The 22,153-nt window shown below is 45.8% G+C and overlaps 1 protein-coding gene and 1 long non-coding RNA gene across 4 annotated transcripts in view; both read left to right on the top strand.

Annotated features, from left to right (window-relative positions):
* TTLL11 (tubulin tyrosine ligase like 11) overlaps positions 1 to 22,153 on the top strand; it is a 244,973-nt gene that overhangs the window by 201,869 nt on the left and 20,951 nt on the right. The window lies entirely within an intron of this gene.
* LOC116663256 lies at positions 1,387 to 13,672 on the top strand. The gene is made up of 3 exons (XR_004319472.1): positions 1,387 to 1,397; positions 1,430 to 1,439; positions 12,951 to 13,672. It is a non-coding gene; the product is annotated as an uncharacterized LOC116663256 (long non-coding RNA).

The raw sequence follows: 22,153 nt of genomic DNA, 5'->3' as shown, positions 1-22,153 counted from the left end.
ATCGCTTAGTTCCAGAAGTTTGTCATTTCATTGGGATTTTCTATATTGACGGTCATGTAATTTGAGAATTATTTGAGGCAGTTTTATTTCTACCTTCCCAATCTGTATACCTTGTCTTTTCTTGTCTTACTGTATTAACTAAGCCTCTCAGTACAGTGTCAAACAGGAGTGGTGAGAGGGGCCATCTTTTTCCTGTTCCCAATCTTAGGAGGAAAGGATGTAGTTTATAACCAATACGTGTGATGTTATCTGCAGGGTTTTTGTAGCTGCTCTTTAGTAAGTGGACGAAGTTCTCCTCTGTTCCTAGTTTGCTTAGAGTTTTGTTTTTTAACGAGTGTTGGATTTTGTCAAATGCTTTCCCTGTATCTACCAATATGATCATACGATTTTTTTCAGCCTGATGTGATAAATTACATTAATTGATTTTTGAATGTTGAAGCAGCCTTGCATACCTGGAACAAATCTCGATGGTTGTGGTGTATAATTCTTTTTACATGTTATTGGATTCCATATACTAATATTTTGTTGAGGGTTTTTGCATCTATGTTTATGAGAGATATTGGTCCATAGTTTTCCTTTCTAGTAATACCATTATCTGGTATATGCTGGCCTCATAAAACAAGTTAGGAGGTGTTCCCTCTGCTTTTATATTCCATAAGAGATTGTAGAAAATTGGGGTCATTTCTTTCTTAAATGTTTTGTAGAATTTATCAATGAAATCATCAGGGCCTAGTGCTTTCTTTTTTGGAAGGTTATTAATTATTGATGTAACTTCTTTAATAGACATAAGCCTATTCAGATTATCTGATTCTCTATGTGTGAGTTTTGGTGAACTGTATCTTTTAAGAAATTGGTCCTTTTCATCCAAATTATCAAATTTGTAGACATAGAGTTATTCATAATATTCCTTTACTATCCTTTTACTGTCCATGAGATCAGTAATGATAACCCTCTTTCATTTCTGATGTTACTAATTTTTAATTACTAATTAGTAATCTTCCCTCTTTTTTTCTTGCTTAGCCTGGCTAGAGGTTTATCAGTTTCTTTGATCTTTTCATAGAACCAGCTTCTGGTGTAATTGATTTTCTCTATTGATTTCCTGTTTTAATTTCATTGATTTGCACTCTAATTTTTATTATTTATTTTCTTCTGCTTAATTTGGGTTTAATTTGCTCTTCCTTTCCTAGTTTCCTAAGATGGGAGCTTAGTTCATTGATTTGAGATCTTTCATTTTGTCTACTATATGCATTCAATGCTGTACATGACCCTCTAATCACTGCTTTCACTGCATCCCACAAAATTCAGTAAGTTCTATTTTCATTTTCATTTAGTTAAAAATATTTTAAAATTTCTCTTGAGACTTATTTTTTGGCCCACATATTGTTGAGACATGTGCTGTTTAATCTCCAAATATGTGGGGACTTTTCAGCTACCGTTCTGTTATTGATCTTTAATTTCACTGTGGTAATGAGAACATACTTTGTATGATCTCTATTCTTTTAAATTTCTTAAGGTGTGTTTTATGGCTGAGAATGTAGTCTGTCTTGGTAGATGTTCTGTGTGAACTGGAAAGAATGTGTATTCTGCTTTTGTTGAATAAAGTATTTTATACACGTCAATTAGAGCCAGTTGATTGATGGTGCTGTTCAGCTCAACTTTATCCTTACCAATTTTCTGCCTGCTGGATCTGTCAATTACTGATAGAGGGGTGTTGAAATCTCCAACTATAATAGTGGATTTGTCTATTTTCTGTTGCAGTTCTATCTGTTTTAGCTCACGTATTTTGACACTCTGTTTTTAGCTACATGCGTGTTAAGGAGTGTTATGTCTTCTTAGAGAATTGACCCCTTTATCATTATATAATGCCCACCTTTATCCCTGATAATTTTCTTTGTTCTGCAGTCTGCTTTGTCTGAAATTAATATAGCTACTCCAACTTTCTTTCAGTTAGTGTTAGCATGATATATCTTTCTCCCTCCCTTTACTTTTCATCTACGTCTTGGTCTTTAAACTGGGTTTCTTATAAGCAACATATAGTTGGGTTTTGCTTTTTTGAATCCACTCTAACAATCTTTGTCTTTTAATTAGTATATTTAAACCATTCACATTTAAAGTAATTGTTGCTATAGTTGGATTAATATGTATCATATTTGTAACTGCTTTTTGTTCATTGCACTTGTTCTTTGTTTCATTTTTATCTTCCCCCTTTTCTGCCTTCTCTAGTTTTGAGCATTTTATATGGCTCCATTTTCTTTCATAACGTATCAATTATACTTCTTTTTAAAAAAAAAACTAGTGGTTCTCCTAGAGTTTGCAATGTACTTTTTCAGTTAGGAAGTCCATTTTCAGATAATTCTATATCCCTTCCTAGAGAGTGCAAGTTCCTTGTAACAGTGTCCCCAATTCTCCCCTCCCTTCTCTAAACGTTGCTCTTACTCATTTCATTTATTCATAAACTATAATCACCTGACACACTGTTGCTATTATCACTTTGAACAGTTATCTCTTAGGTCAGTTAAGAATAAGAAAAATAAAAAGGATTTATTTTACCTTCATTTATTCCTTCTCTGATGCTCTTCTTTTCTTTATGTAGATTTGTGTTTCTGACCTATATTTTCATCTTTCTCTCTGAAGAGCTTCTTTTAACATTGCCTGCAAGGCAAGTCTATTGGCAACAAATTCCTTCACTTTTTGTTTGTTTGAGAAAGTCTATATTTCTCCTTCACCTTTGAAGGATAATTTTGCTGGATATAGAATTCTAGGTTTATGGGATTTTTCTTTCACCATTTAAAATATTTCATTCCACTCTCTTCTTGCATGATTTCTGATGAGATGGCTAATGTAATTTTTTTTCTTGTTCCTCTACAGGTTAGGTGTTATTTTTCTTCTGGCTTCTGTCAAGGTTTTCTCTTTGGCTCTGGGTTTCTGCAGTTTGGGTATGATATGTATAGGTGTAAATTTGGGGTTTATTTCTCCTGCTTGTTATTCTCTGAGCCTCCTGGATCTGTGGTTTTGGTATCTCATTAATCTCGGAAAATTCTCGTCCATTATTACTTCAAATATCTCTTCTGTTCCTTTCTCTTTTCTCCTTCTGATACTCCCATTGTATGTTAAGCCTTTTATATTGTCCCACTGTTCCAAGGCACTCTCTGTTTTTTCATTTTTTTAAATTCAATTTATGTATATTAAAAAAAAAAAAGTCACCCATTTCTCCCACCCATTCCCCGCCCCCTGCCCCCGGCAAACACCAACCTGTTCTCTGTTATTTATGAACTTGGGGTTGGGGGGTTGTTTTTGTTTTGTTTTAGATTCTACATATAAGAGAGATCTAGGGTACTTGTCTTTGTCTGTCTTAGCATAACGCCCTCATTGTCCATCAATGTTGTTGCAAATGGTACAATTTCATTCTTTTTTTATGGCTGAATAATATTCATATCACAGTTTCTTTACCCAGTCATCCATCAGTGGACACTTAGGTTACTTCCGTATCTTTGCTGTTTTAAATAATGCTGTAATGAACATGAAAGTGCATATATTTTTCGAGTTAATGTTTTCATTTTCTTCAGATAATTACCCAGAAGTAGAATTGCTGGATCATATTGTAGTTCTATTTTTAATTTTTTTGTGGTGCCCATACTGTGTTTCACAGTGGCTGCATCATTTCACATTCCTGCCAATAGGGCACAGGGATTCCTTTTTCTCCACATTCTTGCCAACACTCTTATTTCTTGTCTTTTTGATAATAGCCATTCTAATAGGCATGAGGTGAAGTCTCATTGTGGTTTTCATTTGCATTTCCCTGATGGTTCATGACGTTTAGCATCTTTTCAGGTATCTGTTGGCCATCTGTATGTCTTCTTTGGACAAATGTCTATGCAAGTCTTCTGCTCGTTTTAAAATCAGACTATTTGGATTTTTTGCTATTGAGTTATGTGAGTTCTTTGTATATTTTGAATATTAGCCCTTTACCAGATATGTGATTTGCAATTATTTTCTCCCGTTTATTTGGTTGTCTTTTCATGTTGTTTGTGGTTTCCTTTGCTGCGCAGAAACTTTTTAGTTTGAAGTAGTTCCACTTGTTCATTTTTGCTTTTGGTTGCTTTTGGTGTTAAGGCCTATGTCAAGGAGCTTACCACCTGTGTTTTCTTCTAGGAGTTTAATGGTTTCAGGCCTTCAGTTCAAGTTTTTAGTTTATTTTGAGTTAATTTTTGTGTGTGATGTTAGATGGTGGTCCAGTTTCATTCCTTCGCACGTGGTCGTCCAACTTTCCCAACACCATTTATTGAAGAAGCTGTTCTTTCCCCATTGTATCTTCTTGACTTTTTGTTGTAAATTAATTGACCATATACGCATGGGGTTATTTCTGGGTTCTGTATTCTGCGCCATTGATCTATGGGTCTGGTTTTATCCGAGTACTGTACCATTTTCGCTACTACCGCTTTGCAATATAACTTGAAATCAGGAAGTGTGATGCCTCCAGCTTTGTGCTCCTTTCTCAAGATTGCTTTGGCTATTTGGAGTCTTTTTTGGTTCCATACAAATTTTAGGATTGTTTGTTTTGTTCCTGTGAAAAAAAAAAATGCCATTGGAATTTTGATAAGGATTGCATTGAATCTGTATATTGCCTTAGGTGGTATGGACGTTTTAACAATATTAATTATTCCAATCCATGAATACAGAGTATTTTTCCACTTGTCTTCAATTTCTTATGTTGATATCTTATAGTGTGCAATATACATATCTTACACCTCCTTTGTTAAGTTTATTCCCGAGGATTTTATTCTTTTTGATGCAGTTGTAAATGGGATTGTTTTCTTAATTTCCCTTTCTGATAATTTGTAATTAGTGTATAGAAAGCAGCAGATTTTTGCGTGTTGATTTTGTGCCTTACAACTGTACTGAATTCATTTATTAGTTGTAACAGTTTTTTGATAGAGTCTTTAGGGTTTTCTATACATAGTATCATATCATCTGCAAATAGTGACAGTTTTACTTTTTCCTTTCCAATTTTGATTCCTTTTATTTCTTTTTCTTGACTAATTGCTCTGGATAGGATTTCCAATACTATATTGAATTAAACTGGTAAGAATGGACATCTTTGTCTTGTTCCTGGCCTTAGAGGAAAAGCTTTCAGCTTTTCACCATCAAGTATGATGTTAGCTGAGGGCTTGTCATATATGACTTTTATATGTTGACTTCTGTACCTGATTTATTGACAGTTTTTATCATAAATGGATGTTAAACTTTGCCAAATGCTTTTTCTGCACCTATTAAGCTGATCATATGACTTTTATCCTTCATTTTATTAATGGGGTATATCCCACTGACTGATTTACAGATGGTAAGACATCCTTGTACCCCTGGAATAAATCACACTTGATTATGGTGTATGATCCGTTTAATGTATTGTTGAATTCAGTTTGCTAATATTTTATTGAGGATTTTGCATCTATATTCATCAAGGATATTGACCTATAAGTTTTTTTTCTTGTGGTATCCTTGTCTGATTTTGGTATCAAGGTAATGCTGGCCTCATAAAATGAGTTTGGAAGAGTTCCCTTGTCCTGTTTTTTGGAAGAGTTTAGGAAGGATTGGTATTAATTCTTCTTCGAATGTTTGTTAGAGTTCCCCAGTGAAGCCGCCTGGTCCTGGATGTTAGTTTGTTGGGAAGTTTTTGATTACTGAGTCAATCTCCTTACTAGTAATTGGTCTGTTCAGATTATCCATTTCATCTTGACTAAGTTTTTGTAGGTTATTTCTACAAATTTATACATTTCTTCTAGATTGTCCAAAGACACTGTTCTTGGACATTCTACATTTTTCTTTTGTCTTTGCATTTCAGTTTGTGACATTTCTACTGACATATCTTCAGGCTCACTGATTCTTTCCTTAGCTGTGTCTAGATTACTGATGAACCCATCGAGGGCTTTCTTCATTTCTGTTATGGTGTTTCTAATTTCTAGCATTTCCTTTTGATTCTTTCTTAGAGTTTCCATCTCTCTCCTTATATTACCCGTCTGTTCTTGAATGTTACCTACTTTTCCCATGAGAGCCCTTAACATATTGATCATCATTATTTTTAAATCTCCATCGAATAATTCCAACATCTGTGCCATATCTGAGCCTGGTTTTGATACTTGCTTTGTCTACTCAGACCATGGTTTTTTCTCTTCTTTTAAGCAGGACTTGTAATTTGGGGTTGAAAGCTGATCATGATATATCAGGTACTAAGAACTGAGGCATTCGGGCTTTAAGTGTGAGGTTTTATGTTAACCTGGCTGTATTTAACTTTTGCTGCTGCTGTAGGCGCCAGAGGCTTCAGTTTCCTTGATTTTATTTTCAACCCCTAATTGTCTTTGGGTTTCCCTAAAGACTCCTTGTTAAATTGTCTTGCAGCTCATGGTTGTATCCACTGTTGTTATATTGGAGCCTTGTTGCTGTGGTGGTGGTGAGGTGCTGGGGAAGAGAGCCTATGATTAAGTCTCAGTTTCTTAGTGGCCTTGAATCCTTGGGCTGTAATGTTCAGAAGTATTTCTTAACTTTTTTTTTTTCTTTCTCCCCTTATGTGAGACAGAAAGCCTGGAGAGGCTGGAGTGGCTGGAGTTGTCTAACTGCCCTTCCCTCAGGTCAGATAAGCCTCTGGTAAAGCATTTTCTCTTGAGGGCAGGCCTTTGTTATGGAGAACACTCCGGACATTTCTTAGATTGATTACCTTCCCCCCACCCCTGCCTGAAGTGGGAAGTCTTCTTCTCCAATAGTCACCTTGGTAATCTGGTTGGGTTCTGGAGATAAAACCCACAAAAGTGTGGGGGACCCCCTAAAGCCTCTAGGAGTTTCTAACTCTCAACTCAGCCTCCAGCAATTCTTCAAAAACCAATTAAGTGTTCCTACCAGTTACTGGCTCTAGCAACTTCTGCTCCCAGCAATCTGATCTCAGCTATGATTCTCTGTATCCACTTGTCTATCCAGTTTTCAGTGTGGCAGCCTGTCCTGTGACCTCAATTCTCTGATGGATATATTGCAGGAAAATGGGGTGCAAGAGGATGATCATGTCCCAGGACTTGGGCAAATCCCTGGGACACACCCCATCAAGTGAGGGTTCTTGGCTTCACACAGGAAAAAATTCAAGAGTGAGCCATAGTGAAGTAAAAGTAGACTTATTCAGGGAGTACACACTCCATAGACAGAGTGTGGTCCATCTCACTCAGAAGAGAGAGCAGCCATGAGGTGTGGGGCTGGTTAGTTTTTATGGGCCAGGTAATTTCATATGCTAACGAGTGGGAGGATTATTCCAACTGTGTTGGGGAAGGAGCAGGGATTCCAGGAATTGGGGCCCCCCCTCACTTTTTGACCTTTTATAGTCAGCCTGGGAACTGTCATGGCGCCTCTGGGTGTGCCACGAGGCTCAAGATCTGCTGAAGTCGAATCTTCCACCATCTTGGTTCTAACCAGTTAACCTATCCTCAAATGTTGCATCATTCTTTTAGTGGCTGTGCCCTGCCCTCTTCCCTTCTGTCTCAGATGTAAGAAAAGCCATCGATCTTCAGCTTGCTCATCTTTTTTTCTTGTGAGGATGGGAGTGGTGACTTCTGAGCGCTACATATCAGAGCCGAAACTGGAAGCCTTCTATAAGCATTTTACACTTTTCACACCAACCTGGTTACCGAGAAGAGAGGTGAAGCTCAGAGACGTTAAGTAATGTACCCAGTGTCACCCAGCTGATAAGTAGTAGTAAAAATTCTTTGTCATCAGACTCCAGTAGTCTTGGAGAACCTGCACCAATCACAAGTGTTGCAGAGAGGTTTTCCATGCAGGCCCTTTCAGAGACTTTCCTTGGAATCTCCGGTGCAATCTGGGCTTAATCATTTAACCTGAGAGTGAAGTGAGAACCCCATGAGCTGTCTAGTTAATCAGTTCTCTGTCTCTAAACAAGAAATGACCAAGTTACCCAGGACGGAGCCTTACCCAGCCCACAGTACTTCATCTCTCACCTGGGGCCAACTTCAGTATTCATTGTAGCATCCTTTAATGTATGCACTTCTTACTGGCATAGAATCATAGTCTTTAAAACTAGAAAGGCCTTGGAGATCATCTCCTCAACCCCCTTGCTTTACAGAGGAGGGACGCTGAGACCCTGAATCACCTGCTATCTGTTGGCTTTCTGCCTCTTCAACCTACTTCTCTTCCCTAGATCTTTCTAGGAGTAATTTAGACACATTCATTTTGAAATAGTCAGTGCCCAGTCATGTGATGAAACCTGCACTCTGCCCCATCCTTTGCCCCAAGGGAGAGGGAAGAAGGCAGACACCATGCCCGTGGGGTGCCCTGCAAGACATCCTTGACCTCCATAAGTCTTCCCTGAGGTCTTAACAGACCAGTGGTTCTCAACTGGGGAAGGAAGGAAGCAAGTTGCTATTGGTATCTAGTGGGTAGAGGCCAGGGATGCTGCTAAACATCCTATAATGTACAGGACAGCATCCCCCTTCCCCCTGATACAGGGAAAAAACCGAATGTGAGTGGGGCAAGAAGAGGGCCGTGTCCCAGGTCTTGGCTGAGCTCCTGAGACGTGTCCCACCAAGTGTGGGTCCTTGGCTTCATGCAGAAAAGAATTCAAGAACAAGCCACTGTTGAGTAAAGATAGATTTATTTAGAGAGATACATACTGCATAGAGTGTAGGCTATTTCAGAAGGCAAGAGAAAGGCCATGAGGTGTGGGGATTGAGTGCTCAAGTTAAAGTAGATACACATTCCATAGACAGAGTGCAAGCTGTCTCTGAAGACTAGGGAGAGAGGCAGCCACGAGGCACCATGTTCCCAGTTTTTATGGGCTCAGTAACTTCGCAGGCCAACAAGTGGGAGGGCCATTCCCACTACCCTGGGGAAGGGGCTGGGATCCCCAGGAATTGGGCCACTGCCCACTCTTTGACCTTTTATGGTCAGCCTCTTTGAAGCTGTCATGGTGCCTGTGGGACTGTCATCTACCATATCAGTAATACAATGAGCGTATAATGAAGCTCAGGTCTACTGGAAGTCAAATCTCCTGCCATCTTCAGCCTCAAGACCTACTGGGAGTTGAATCTTCCACCATTTTGATGTTAATTGCCGTGTCATTCCTTGAATGCCTGTGCCCTGCCCCCTTCCCTCCTGTCTCACCTCCACCTTCCCCAGCAAAGATTTTCTGGCCTGAAATCTTAGAAGTGTCAAGGTTGAGAATGCCGGCTCAGGATCTCCACAATAGCTCAGTGTGTTCTTGAAATGGCCACATTTTCTCTTCAGCTTTCCTGAAAGACAGCTCCCCGGGCGGTGGGAGCAGTTCCCTGAGCCCCACCACGGGCATGTGACGCAGCTGCCAGTCAACACAGGGCGAGGGCTGGCAGCCCCCTAGGAAAGGTGCTCGCCCTAAGTGTTCAGCGAGACCTTACATGACTGAGGTGCTTTCTTCTTGGTAGCAGGTGGGCGTCTCTGCCCACTCTTCCCCGCTGATCACGTCTGTGAAGGGAGGAGGAAGCCTTATATAAGTGCAGCCTCATACAACCTTCTGTTATTTTGGCACTCCGGGGCCCAGGGAACCCCCTCCCTCCTGAAATCTCAAAGGAACAGGGTTCTGTTCTGAACTGGCCCAGCAGGGATGCTTGCCACCTGCAGGATCAACTCTGAGCTCTGTAGCCTTTGGGTTTGGCCCCGCCAACCTCCTCTCCATCCTCCGCAACCGTAGCCCCTCATCCCAGCCCTGCTCTCCTCCCACTCACCCTGTGTAGCACCGTTCAGGCTGCTCTATATGGACCATGCCTCCCTGCCTGTAAGCCTTTCCCTACCACCCTGACTGCCTGGGTGATGCCCACATGCAAAACCCTCCTTTGTGAAGCTTCCAGGCCCTGCCCATCGTGCTCTCTTCCGTGTTGTCGGTGTTGCCAGTTCTCAGCACACCCACCCCAGCAAGTCTTACTTGGCTGGATCGTTAGTGTTTGTGTCTGTCTGTCTCCCCTCCCCACCTGCCCCCTGGGGATGCTGCTCCAGTGCCTGATGCATTTCTGGGGCCCAGGGCCTCACACAGTGAAAGCTGATTGAACAAATGAGTGAGTGAATAAATGAATGAATGCATGGATGGAATGTCACTGCTTCTTATTCCCAGAGTGGCTACTTCCAGGCGCCCTAATGATCCCCTGTGTTCAGCTGGTTCCCTGAGACTCAGGACACACGACCTCAGCTCTGCCTCTACTTCTGCCATGGGTGCTGAATGATCCTGAATAAGTCACTTGCCCTCTACACGAGGCGCACCCACGGGAACTCGCTGTAACACTGCAGCGTCTTCTAGGCGTGGTCTCAGGTAGAGGAGGTAATAGACTCCTAACCAATTTGAGGACTCTCCCTAATTCTCCATTTGTGGTGGCCCCAGCTGGCACCCAAATGACACTATTCCTGAGCAGAGGTACAGTGAAAGAAACGTTTTCGTGCACTAATAAAATTACCTTCTCTAAAGAAGGCAATTTGCATGTTAATGTTTTGGGTAATTCTGTGCAGCTCCAGTGCCCTCAGGGCTGCAATTTATCTCTGACAAAGTGACAAAAATAAACTCCCCGCATAAAAGAGCATTTCTCTTCTCTCTCATTTGTGCTCTAAAGTGACATTCTTAATATAAGTCAAGTTGAAACCCACTCCTCTGTCTTATTTTTGACACTGATCTGCTTCCCGTCACCTCTCCAAGTGACAGGCCGGCTCCTGAGAGAGGGGCCTCTTCTTAAGGACAGGCCTAGGTCTTCCTGTGACGTGGGCACCCCCACCCTCAAGGCTCCTGACTCTGGTCTCTAAATTCCAGAAGGCCCTGCCAATTAACTGGAGGGCAAAGGTAGGGAGCAGGGAAGAGGGCTGCATTTGGCAGGTGAGTTAGGGTGGCCCCACTTCCCCCAAACTGCCTATTTTCTGCAAAGGAAGAGCAATGACAATGGACTGGAGAATCAGAGCCTCTGCCCTCTAGGGCGGCAGACTGCTGACCTGCCAGGCTTGGCCCCTCTGATCACCTAAAGATAATAAAGAAAGAAGCTCAGATTGACGGGGTGTCTTCTGTGTGCCAGGCCAGGCACCTTGCATCTAAGTCCTCTCCCTGAGCCTGGCAGGGGAGGTGGAAGGTGAGGCTCCCGGAAGTGAAGTGAATGAGCCAAGGTCACCTAGGAGCGTGAAAAAGGCAGACCCCGGGCTTGACCTTCGGCGTGTGTATGTCAGGTCTGGGTTCCTTCTACCCTAAGTGGATGCTAAAGGCACGCTCGTAAAATCATTCATCAATGACCCGAGCGGTGGGGAGGGAGGGGAGGACTGACATTTACCAAACACCTACTGGGTTCCATGCGTTACGCCTACAGATTTCACTCCATTAGTCAACTAATGTCCAATGGCCCCTACCACCTGCCTGGCACTGGTGGTGATGGCTTGTGCTGTGACCAACAGGACAGACCCCCAAGCCCCATGCCCCTGACAGAGACAGACAGATATTAAACACAGAAATAAAGGTAATTGATTACATGTTGTGATGAGTTCTGTGAAATAAAATAAGTTTTAAGGAGACTGGCAAAGACCTAATTTATTATTAGGAGGTGAGTCAGGGAGATCTGTCAGTAAAAGTAAGATTGGGACTGAGATCTAAGTGGGAACCAGTGAAAGGCTGAGGGGAAAGGTGTTCGAGCAGAAGGAGCGGCTAGTGACCTGAGCCTGAGGTGGGACAGTGTGTGGAGGATCTGGGAAATGAAAGGGAGCTGGTGAGGGCGCGGAAGGATGTGTGATTCGAAGGCAGGCGGTGCAGCAACCGCAGAGGCAGGCAGGGGCTAGATCCTACTGTGTGGATTTGTTCTGAGTGTTGTTGGCAGGGGGATGTGTGGCTTGACTCGTGTTTCTAGAAGGTCATTCTGGATGCAGTGTCGGAAGTGGGGAGACCAGCCAAGAGGCTGCGTGGGAGTCCAGGGGAGTGATGGCCTTGCAGACTGGGGGTGGGGGGACATCGATGGTGCGGGTAAAGTATTTGGGGCATTGTTGGGAGGGGAGTTTCATCAGAGGCTCTCAAGACTTCTGGCTGGAGCCACTAGGTGGGTGGAGATAGAATTTATTTAAATGGGTAAGACTTCAGGAAAAGCAGAATCAGGAAAGGAAGACCTCAAGATCCATTTCTAACAGGCTCTTTGAGTTGCTAATGAGACACCCCAGTGGCAAAAAAGCAGTCCAGCCTGGAAATAACAGTTGATTCTTGAAGGCGTTGATTCCCAGAGAGTAGTTTAAAACCCAGGGAATGAATGACAGGGTGGAGAGCCCTGCAGGACCCCCGCCCACCCTGAGAGCAGGGCAAAGCTGGCAAATGACAGGAGAGCCCCAGCCAGGAGTTCCCAGAGAGACAAAGAGAAGCAGGGAGTGGGGTGTTAGGGATGAGAGTGTCCAAGGAGGGAGCTTCCCCGTGGACAGACGCAGAGAGTGCCCACGAACTGAGAAGGGAAGGGAAGGTGGCCAGTCATTTGGCGACAGCAGCTTGGTAGCGGGCGAGGTAGGGAACGGACGGCCACCCTGAGGAGCCGGAGGGCAGGCTGTGGAGACGGTGCTTGTGCCAGCATCCCTTTGGGAAGTTTGGCTGAGCAGGGAGCAGAGATAGAAAGAAGACTCGTGGAAGCAAGGTCAAGGCAGCCTGTAAACAGTGCAAGACCAGGGTGTTTTTGCTGGCCAGTGGGCATGATTCAGGAGAAGGTGAGATGCTAATAGGTCTGGGGACACCAGGCACTGACTCCAGACCACCTGCCTCTCCTCCCTGAGGCTCTCTCAATGTCCCTGCCTCTCCCAGGCAATTATCTGCTTCTTCCCTTGCCTTCTAACCGTACCCACTTCCAGCTCCACCCTCTCTCCCCCAGCCCCACTCCCACCTCCCTTCCATCAGTTGAGGGCTTGCTCTTCTCTGTATCCACCTGGTAGGTGACCAGCGAGCATCTACGGAATTGAATTGCTCCAGTTGCTGCCTTACAAATCCTCTCAGAATGTGGCTCTTGTCGGGGAGAAGAGTTAGATTTGCTCTCTGGAAAAGTGGGGCCAGTGGGGAACTTGGCACATTTCAGCTCAGAGGCAAGAGAACACACAGCGAGAAGAGGCCTCCTGGGGAGGTGATGAGACCCCCATCACTGGAGGTGGCCAGGGGAGGCCTAGGTGACCACCATTAGCAAGGTCAGGGAGGGCACCACCCAGGGAAACTGCAGGAAGCCAGAGAGACAGTAGCGGAAACCACACTGTGCTGGCCCGTGACTTGCGGTTCCTTCCCTGCCTCTCTGAGTAAACCCTTGAGGGCAGACGCACAGAGCTGGGCTCGCATCCCCATCACTGCCTCCCGTCTGCAGGGCTCTGGGTGAATGTCTTTACCTCCCTGCACCACGGAAGCCTGTGGCATCCAACAAACAGCCCAAGACAGAAGCAGAGCTTCGCTGTGTCATTAAACACAGATGAACAACCAAAGGGTGAAATGGCGTCAGAAACGCACCTGCCACCCAGATTTTGTTTTTAGGATGAGGGAAGAGGCACCCCCCAAGGAGCTCACCGCGGTCCCGGTCCTGATACATCCACGCATGCGCCATAGGCCAGCTACGCTCGTTAATTCTTCTTACTGAGCGGTGTTGTGATCCTGTAAGGGCCCGGCGTGTGTGACCTCAGAAGTCCTTTCCAAGTCAGAGACAGTGCCCATTTGCTGAGGGATGAGTGCTGAACCTCAGAAGATTCCGTTGGAGCCATTCATCCCACAAGAAATGTCTAGAATAGCATGAGGGAGATACGGGAAGCTGTGACCAGCCCCCGAGCCTGTCTCCCCAGACAGTGATTCAGGAGCTTGCTCCTTGCCATGGTGGAATCAGGGGTGGACACTGGCTGGGACTGGAGCAGGACCTCCCGGCCTCTCGGCATCAGCCAGCGGTGTGACCTGTGATTAATGAAATGATGGACTGGCCGCTTTCGTCTTTGGTTATGTTTGTTATTTGGGTGCCACGGGCATCAGGGGGGAATGATTTTTCTCCAAGGTCTATTTATGGTTCGTTTCTGACACTTAGTAATTTTTCCGTCTAGCCAAGGACAAAGGTGGCGGTGACTTGTTGCCGTAATGCTTAGAGACAGTGACTGCGTGAATGCAGCTTCTGTTCCCCAGCTGTGGGGGAGCAGCAAGAGCACGGCTTGGTCCCTTGAAACTGGCCTCAAGGAGGTTTCCATCGGGTTTGGGGAGAGGCGGTGTGGAGCAGCGGTGGGGGTCACAGCACCATCACTCCCAACGGTGTGACCTTGAATGCAGGAAGTATAACCTTGGGCAAGGGGCTGGGCCTGAGTTCAGCCCTCTCATCTGCACAATGTGAATATTAGAGGGTGAATATAACCCTCTCAGGGTTGCCATGAGACTAAAGGCGTGATTGTGGGGAAGTGAGTCCTGGAGGGTGGAGCGTCCTCAATGAATGTGGGTTACTATTTATTATCATTTTTAAAACATTCAAAAGCCACCATCCCTCCTAATGCTTCTGGAATCCTGAGAAATGGCCCTGTCCTCTGCCCATTTCCCAGACAGAGAAAGTGAGGCCCAGAGACGGGGAGTGACTGGCCCAACACCAGGCACAGGGGCAGAGACCACGTGAGAATCCGGGTCGCCTAACGCCCCTGCGTGCTTCCTCCTCCTGTAATCCCAGTTGGCTTCATTGATTCCACAAACACTTTTTGAAAGCCTGCCCTGGGATACCTGGAGGTGGAGGCGAGGCTTCTGGCCTCACGACAGTAGAGACGGGTGGTCAGCTGCCTGCAGTAAAGGAGAAAATGGGACCAGTGTTCTGATAGCACCCCAGGCAGAGGGAGAGGCCAGACATCAAAGTGGGGAGGTGACTGGTATTTCTTCAGCCCTGTATTTGGCCTTTTCTGGGTGGTGCCCTGTAAAAGCCACTCTTTACAGACGAAGAAATCAAGACCTCCAGAGGTGAAACGGCTCCTGAAAGACTAGACAGCAGGTAAGTGGCAGAGCTGGGACCCAGACCAGCCTATGAGTCACTGCTGCACGGGGCCAAACGCCATCTCAGGGGAAAGGCCCTGGGAGACCCAGCCCCAAGCCTGGAGACATTGTGGTAAGGTCTGGGGGACCACGTAGCCACAGACAGGCTGCAAGGCACCCTAAGAATGGATGGAAGACACCCCAACATTCATAGCAGCACTATTTACAATAGCCAAGACATGGAAGCAACCTAAGCATCTATTGACATATGACTGGATAAAGAAGTTGTGGTATATATATACAATGGAATACTACTTAGCCATGAAAAATGAAATAATGCCACTTGCAGCAAAGTGGATGGACCTAGACATTATCATACAAAATGAAGTAAGTCAGAGATAGAAAGGCAAATATCATATGATATCACTTATATGTAGAATCTAAAAAAAAATGACACGAACTTATTTACAAAACAGAAATAGACTCACAGACATAGAAAACAAACTTACGGTTACCAGAGGAGGAAGGGGTTGGGGGAGGGATAAATTAGGAGTCTGAGATTAACATATACATACCACTGTATATAAAATAAATAACCAGCAAGGACCTACTATATAGCACAGGGAACTATACTCAACGTCTTGTAATAACCTATAGTGGAGAAGAATCTGGAAAAGAGTAGGTATATGTATATGTATAATTGAATTGCTTTCCTGTACACCTGAAACTAACACAGCATTGTAAATCAACGTTGTAAATCAACTACACTTCAATGAAAACAAAAAAGTTTTTTTTTAAAGAATAAGATATTTAAGCTCAAGTTGGTAAGAATATAAGTCAAATAGCCAGTGGTAAAAAAAAAAATCAAGTAAATGTTAAAATAAACTTTTTATACCAATTTAAAAAATGGACAGAAGACAGATCCTCCTGATTAACTTCCTTGGAGTCAGGGCAGCCTTCACATCCGGCTCTTGTGGGGATCGTCCCACTGCACAGAGAGGGACCTCTGAGCTCATGCTAGTCCAGATCATTCAGCTTTATTTCCCACCAACGATTTCCAAACAGAAAGCTTGTACACTTACACCCTTCGAATTTCCCTATGAGACAGAAACATCTATTCCAGGTGGATAAGAAGAAAGAGATTTAAAGGTTGGGGAGAGAGGAGGAATCGGCGAGTAGCTGTCCTAGCCCAGGACACCAATATTTTGAAATAGAATTACTCACAAGGAAGCGCAGGTATTTTTGAGAGGGAAAAAAATAAATCTCATATTCAGTCTAGGGTAATATCCCTGGCTGTCAACAATGATTTGGATTTAATTATATCATGTATGCAAATGTGCTCTGTAAACTATAAAATAATACATAAATGTCAGATGTTAGGAAAGAGTGCAGTGTGGGAAGAAAAATGTGAGTTTGCAAGTCAGGTGGGCGTGGGTTTAAATGCTGCCTCATCTACTTAGGCGGACCTCGACAAGGCACTCGGCCTTTCCTGGCCAGCGCTCCTCACGTGTTAAGTGGGGAATCCTTGCAACGATGGGTTCTTCCGAGCATTACCCCGAGAACCGGATGAGAAAAATTAATATGCTTTGTAAATTGGGAGCACTGTGCACACATAAGGTATCATTCTTGTTTCCATTCTTAAGTCCCGAGATGGATGTTGGGATTATCCGAGAGCAGCCACCAGCGTGGTCATTAAGTCCTGCGTGCCAGGCCCCTCCCTGGGCATGGAGAGGAGAGGAGAGGACTTGGGACCAGAAGGAGCCCGCGGGCCCACCCTCACCAGGCTGATTGACAGAATGAGGCTACAGGCTGTCAGGGGCTGCATCCCAACATTCAGGTGGCAGTCTCGGGGAGAGCCGGGCGTATGGCGACACTAGAACGTTCCAAAGGCTCCTGTACCAGTGACATCGTCAACTCAAGCGAAATTTGGAAAAATACTCAACAGCTTATCTTCAGACATGGGGGCAGGGTGGGGAGCAGGTGGGAAAGCCTGTTTGCCAAGCCCAAAGGATCGGACTGCACCTTCCTGCTGACGTCCAGCAGAGAAGGAGGGGCCTCCCTCCCTCACTGCCAGGTGGCATCATTTCTTCCTTCTAAGTGATTGGATTTAACACCCCAGCTTGGCCATCCCTTTAAATGCTCTTAAAGTGGTAGCAGAGTAAAGAAGTTACGGGAATGGTCCTTGGGGTCGGCCACCTACTGGCTACATGACTTTGACGAGTCTCTTGAAACAGGGTTGATGGTAACACTTGCTTCATGAGATTTCTGAGGGATTCAGTTAAGTAATGCAAGTGCAGCCCTCAGTCCAGGGCTTGGCCGTAATGAGGGCTCCATGAATATTAAGGCTCTTGTTTCTTTTCATTTCTTTTACTGTAACAGGTCACTAAAGCAATGTCACCAAACTGCTGCTTCCTTCCAACTCCAAATCAGAGCTGTGAGGGGTGTTCCAGCGGGGCTGGTGGAGGAAGGCAAGAGGGGTGGGATGTATATTTTTCCTAAATAGCTCAAGTGTTCTCAGAGACTGGGGAAATGGTAGGAGAGCATCCCAAGTACTGGGTGCACCTCGGCAGAACCAAGCTCTGGACTGAATTGCATCCCCCGCTAAGTTCATATGTTGGAACCCTCATGCCTAGTGTGACTATATTTGGAGATGGGGCCCCTGCGGAAGTAATTTAGGTTAAATGAAGTCGTAAGGATGAGGCTGTGATCTGGGGGGACCTGTGTCCTTATAAGAAGAGATGGGGAAGGGCTGGCTCTCTCTCTGTCATGTGAAGATACAGCAAGGAGGCAGCCATCCTCAAGCCAGGAGGAGGGTCCTCACCAGAACCCAGCCATCCTGGCGCCCTGATCTCAGACTTCCCACCTCCAGAACTGTGAGAGAATAAATTTCTGTTGTTGGGCTACCCAGGTGATGGGGTTCTGCAGATGAAGATGGTGGGGAGGGGTGGGCGGTGGGATTTCAGAGGAGAAAGCTTGTGTGCGCATCCCCAAAGGAGCCTGTTTGCCCCACGGCAGGGCTAGCCCATTGCTGCTTTCCTCAAAGACCATGCTCGTAACTTCTTTACTCTGTTGCCTCCCCAAGAGCCCTTAGAGGGTTGGCCAAGGGGGCCGGTTCTTTCCCAAGGTTCCTGATCACCCTGGTGTGTGCACCCAGCACGGCAGTGACTAGTGCAGCGTCTGGGGCTTTGTGACCAACAGACGGGATCTCCAGGGCATGGGAACAGGAACCTGCATTTCTGGCGAGGCCCCCAGGTCATTTTATGCATAAAATGTTTGAAAACCATGGGCCGTGAGGGGAAGGCCAGGCCCCCCTCAGCCTGGTGTTAGAGTCCCTCCTTCACGAGGACTCCTGACTCACGCCCCCATCCAACCTACTGGCAGATCACAGGGCCGTGGGTGCTCCCCTCAGACTCTGTCTGGAATCGCATCGCCTCTCACCACCTCCACCACTCCCACCCGGTCCAAGCCACTGTCAGCCCCCGCTTGGACCAGTGCCGTAGCCCCCTAAAGGGTCTCCCCGACTTCTTTCACAAGTGCCCCTACCACCAGCTGTCCACACAGCAGCCACAGGGACCACGTCCCTTCGAAACTTCTCAGTGGCCTCCCATCTTCCCCAGCATGAAATCCAAAGTGCCACCCTGGTCTGCAGGGCCCTTGTGGCCTGGCCTGCTAGAACCATTCAGGTCCAGTCTCCCCCAGGGCAGACGGAGAAGGGTAGGGCCCCACAGAGGGCAATGGAGCTCTGCCCACCCCCCCACACCCACCCCCGAGAGGTCAAGTGATGACGCAGGAAGACACTGGGGATGTGCGGTTTCTCAGAAACCAAGACAGGACTTAATGCAAAGTTGGAACAATTTCATGCTTTTCCAGCTCCATCATTAGTCCTGTAAAAACAACTGACTGAGTCTGCTTTCGAATCAGGGTGTCTTAAAGGGCAGACATTTTTAGCCCCAAGTCAAGCCTCTCACAGCTCGGGGGCAAGACCTTTCGCAAGCAGGCCCCTTTTAGCAGATGGGCTTTTGGAGCAGGAGTATGAACAGACTGAACTTGGCAGTGGAGAGGGGAGGGGACGATGGTTCTCAAAGTGGGGTTCCCACCAGCAGCCTTGTCACCGCCTGGGGACGTGTTAGAAGGGTAGGTTCTCAGACCTCCGGAATCAGGACCTCAGGGTAGGGGTGGGGGATTCTAACAAGCCTTCTGGGTTCTAACAAGCTTTCCAAGGGACTCGTGACTTTGAGAGACTCTGATCTGGGGCATCTTGGTTTTGTAAGTCTGCACATTGTTGGAGAGAAGAATCATCCCAGGTTGTCACTCCTTTCGCCCCTCGGCTTACCTCTGTGTCTCCAGCTGTAAAATGGGAATAATAACACCTGCGCCGCAAGATTGTTAAAAGGTGCATGGTCCCAAGACTGTTGATTGCCTCTTGACAATCATTCCCCCTGCCTTTAGAGAGTTTTTATTCTCTGTCACTGTGTTATATACATAGTTATGTGCATAAATTTCTTTATTATTTAAAAAAAGATTTTTAGAAAAAGGTTCACAATCTATTCAAGTAGATTCCATGGATTTTTATTGGTGCCTGCTCTGTGCTAGGCTGTGCTGGGCCCCGGGGACACAGAAGACTGGGACATGGTCCCTGCCTCTGGGAGCACAGAATCCCAGAGGACACAGCCTCATACCACAGAGTCTGGGTTGGGGGCATATTTTAACTAATACTTATTTTTTTCTAATTCTTATCAATAATGAGCATGAATTATCTTACTTGGAAAAATACATAAAAGTAGAAAGAAGGATATAAAAGTACTTTACGGAACACCACCCCCAGCCCCACCCCCATACCGTAAATAAGTTGGCAGCAAATACCACTGTGGACGTTGTGTTTTCCTTTGGACGGAATATTTTGGAATGCTCGAGTGGCTCTTAAAACTTTCACCAAGTTGCTTTTCAAAAGTCCAGAGCAGTTTCACCTCTATCTCACTGTTACCCTGATTTTACGTTTTTGTCAGTTTAACGGGTCAGCCCCCATGGCTTCCGTGGGACTGGCTGTCTTCTCTGTTGGTTGTTTAGTGTATGGTCATTCATGTGCTTCGTCCATTGGGGAACTCTATCAGGTGTAAGGATTTTTAACATGAAATTAATCACCAAACCAACCTTACATTAAGAAAAAAAAAAAGATATTCCTAGTGTTTTCTTGTAAGGAAATAAATCAACCAGAAACTTTGAAAGGAATAATAGTAAAAAAAAATGTAACTGGTCTCAGTGTCTGACTGTGTGGTGAAATGCTATTTAAGGCAAGATGTGATGGAAAATTATACCAATAATAAAATAATGTTACGAAGCCTGCATAGCAACAGACAGATGTTTATGGTATCTGTACGTGTTGTTGATACAACTAAGTGGAAACATCTTCTTTGGGCAGGTCGGTCCGTGAGGACTTGGGTTCCAGAGGGAGGACGATGCATGAGCTTTGTTGTGTTTTCTGCAGTCTCACTGTATTTTACAGCAGATGCTCATAAGGAAGGAGCAAGGCCCAGACAGAACATGTGGGCGGTCTGTGGAGGACCCTGGGAGAGGTGGGAAACTCCCTGGCCTGAGCCCCAGCTCACCGCTCACGTGGGGGCCCTGGCAGCCCTGGTCCCGGAACGTGTTATTTTAAGCACATTTCCTCCCCCAGTCCTCCTCCTCAAGCCACCCCCAGCTGCTCAAAGCCTTCCTCTGAAGCTCAGTGAATACTGACCTGGGTCCCAGCCACCGTTCCCTGGGCCACCTGGATGAAATGAGGATCAAGGACGACCTCCTGTAAACTCACGCTCACAGCCCCTTAGAATGGCCGTGCCCATGGTGCGTAGGTTTGGGGTGTCCCTCCTCTCAGCCCTCGCTGGCCTTCAGGCTCACTCAGACACATTCAACAGAATTGAACAAAGCAGGTGGAGATGTCAGTGTAGACAGCCCTTCTCCCCAGTCCCCGGGCTGAGAAGGGTTTGGTTTGCTTTGGGGGCTGACGGTGGGAGGGGTAGAGTTTGGGGTCGGGAAACCCGGGGCCTAGTCCAGCTTCTGTCAGTTACTGTCTGTGTGACTTGGGGCCTCATTTACTGCTGCCCCTTCTGTAAAATGAAGATGCTAGATGAGGATTCTGGAGCCTCAGGAGGGATGGGGCCTGGCCGGGTATGAAGATCCAGGAGTCCCTTAGGGGAGGGAGGCCTGTGAGCGCCGAGCTCGGTGCCGCCACTCGCTGGCTTGAACAGAGAGCGGTCTCTTTGTCTGGCATATTGGACTCCCTCCCAAAATTTCATTTGAGTAAGAAAACAAAAGAAAACAAAATCCCCAAATACCATAAGGATTCTATTACTATTTTTAAAAAGAAATCCCCAGACTGGAAGATGTGCTCCAGCTGTTACAGGTATGGGACCACAGCTCAGAGCACATCTCAGTTTACCCCGACACCTCAGGGGCCCCCTGCTCACTTCCTCTGCCCCTCCAGTCCTTTTCAGAGTCTGGTCCAGCTGGCCCTTCCCCCGCCCATCCTGCTGAGGCACCTGGGTTATTACTGAGCCCCGTGCCCACCTCCTGCCTGTTCTCTGCCCAGCCCACCCCCTACCCCGTTCATCTCTGCCACCAAAGCCCTACCCATGTTTCAGGGCCCAACTCAGGTGCCCCCTTTTCCACAAGCCACTTTTGAGCCCCTCAACCTCCTAGGCTCCCCCCCACCACAGTGACTGACTTTGCTGTTTCCTGCGGGTTCTGCATATTTCCATCAAGCCTATCTGTCCTCCACAACCGTGGTCTTGCCTCCAGAGTGTGGTGGGGTTTCCAGGAATAAGGTACAGAATCAGCCGTGCATCAGGCCTGGGCTCAAATCCCAGCCCTGCCACTTAACCAGTATGTGACCTGATGGCAATTATTTCATCTCTCTGGGCCTCAGTTTTCCCATCTGCACAATGGGAGTTATAGTGAGACTCAGAGCACTGGGCCCAGCGTACCTGGCTCATGCAAGGGTCAGTCGTGTCCATTCCTTTCACTGCTTCTTTTATTATGTGTGTGTGTGTGTGTACACAAAACTTTCTGTCAAAGTCGAACATATACGCAGAAAGTTTGCATTGTAGTTTTCAAAGTAATACATGTGCGTGACTTCAAATTCAAATAGTAGCAAAGGGTTCAGAATTAAAAGCAGCTGCCCCTGCC

Source organism: Camelus ferus, chromosome 4 (assembly GCF_009834535.1).
Source record: "Camelus ferus isolate YT-003-E chromosome 4, BCGSAC_Cfer_1.0, whole genome shotgun sequence".
NCBI lineage: Eukaryota > Metazoa > Chordata > Mammalia > Artiodactyla > Camelidae > Camelus > Camelus ferus.
This window is presented reverse-complemented; position numbering and strand designations above follow the sequence as displayed.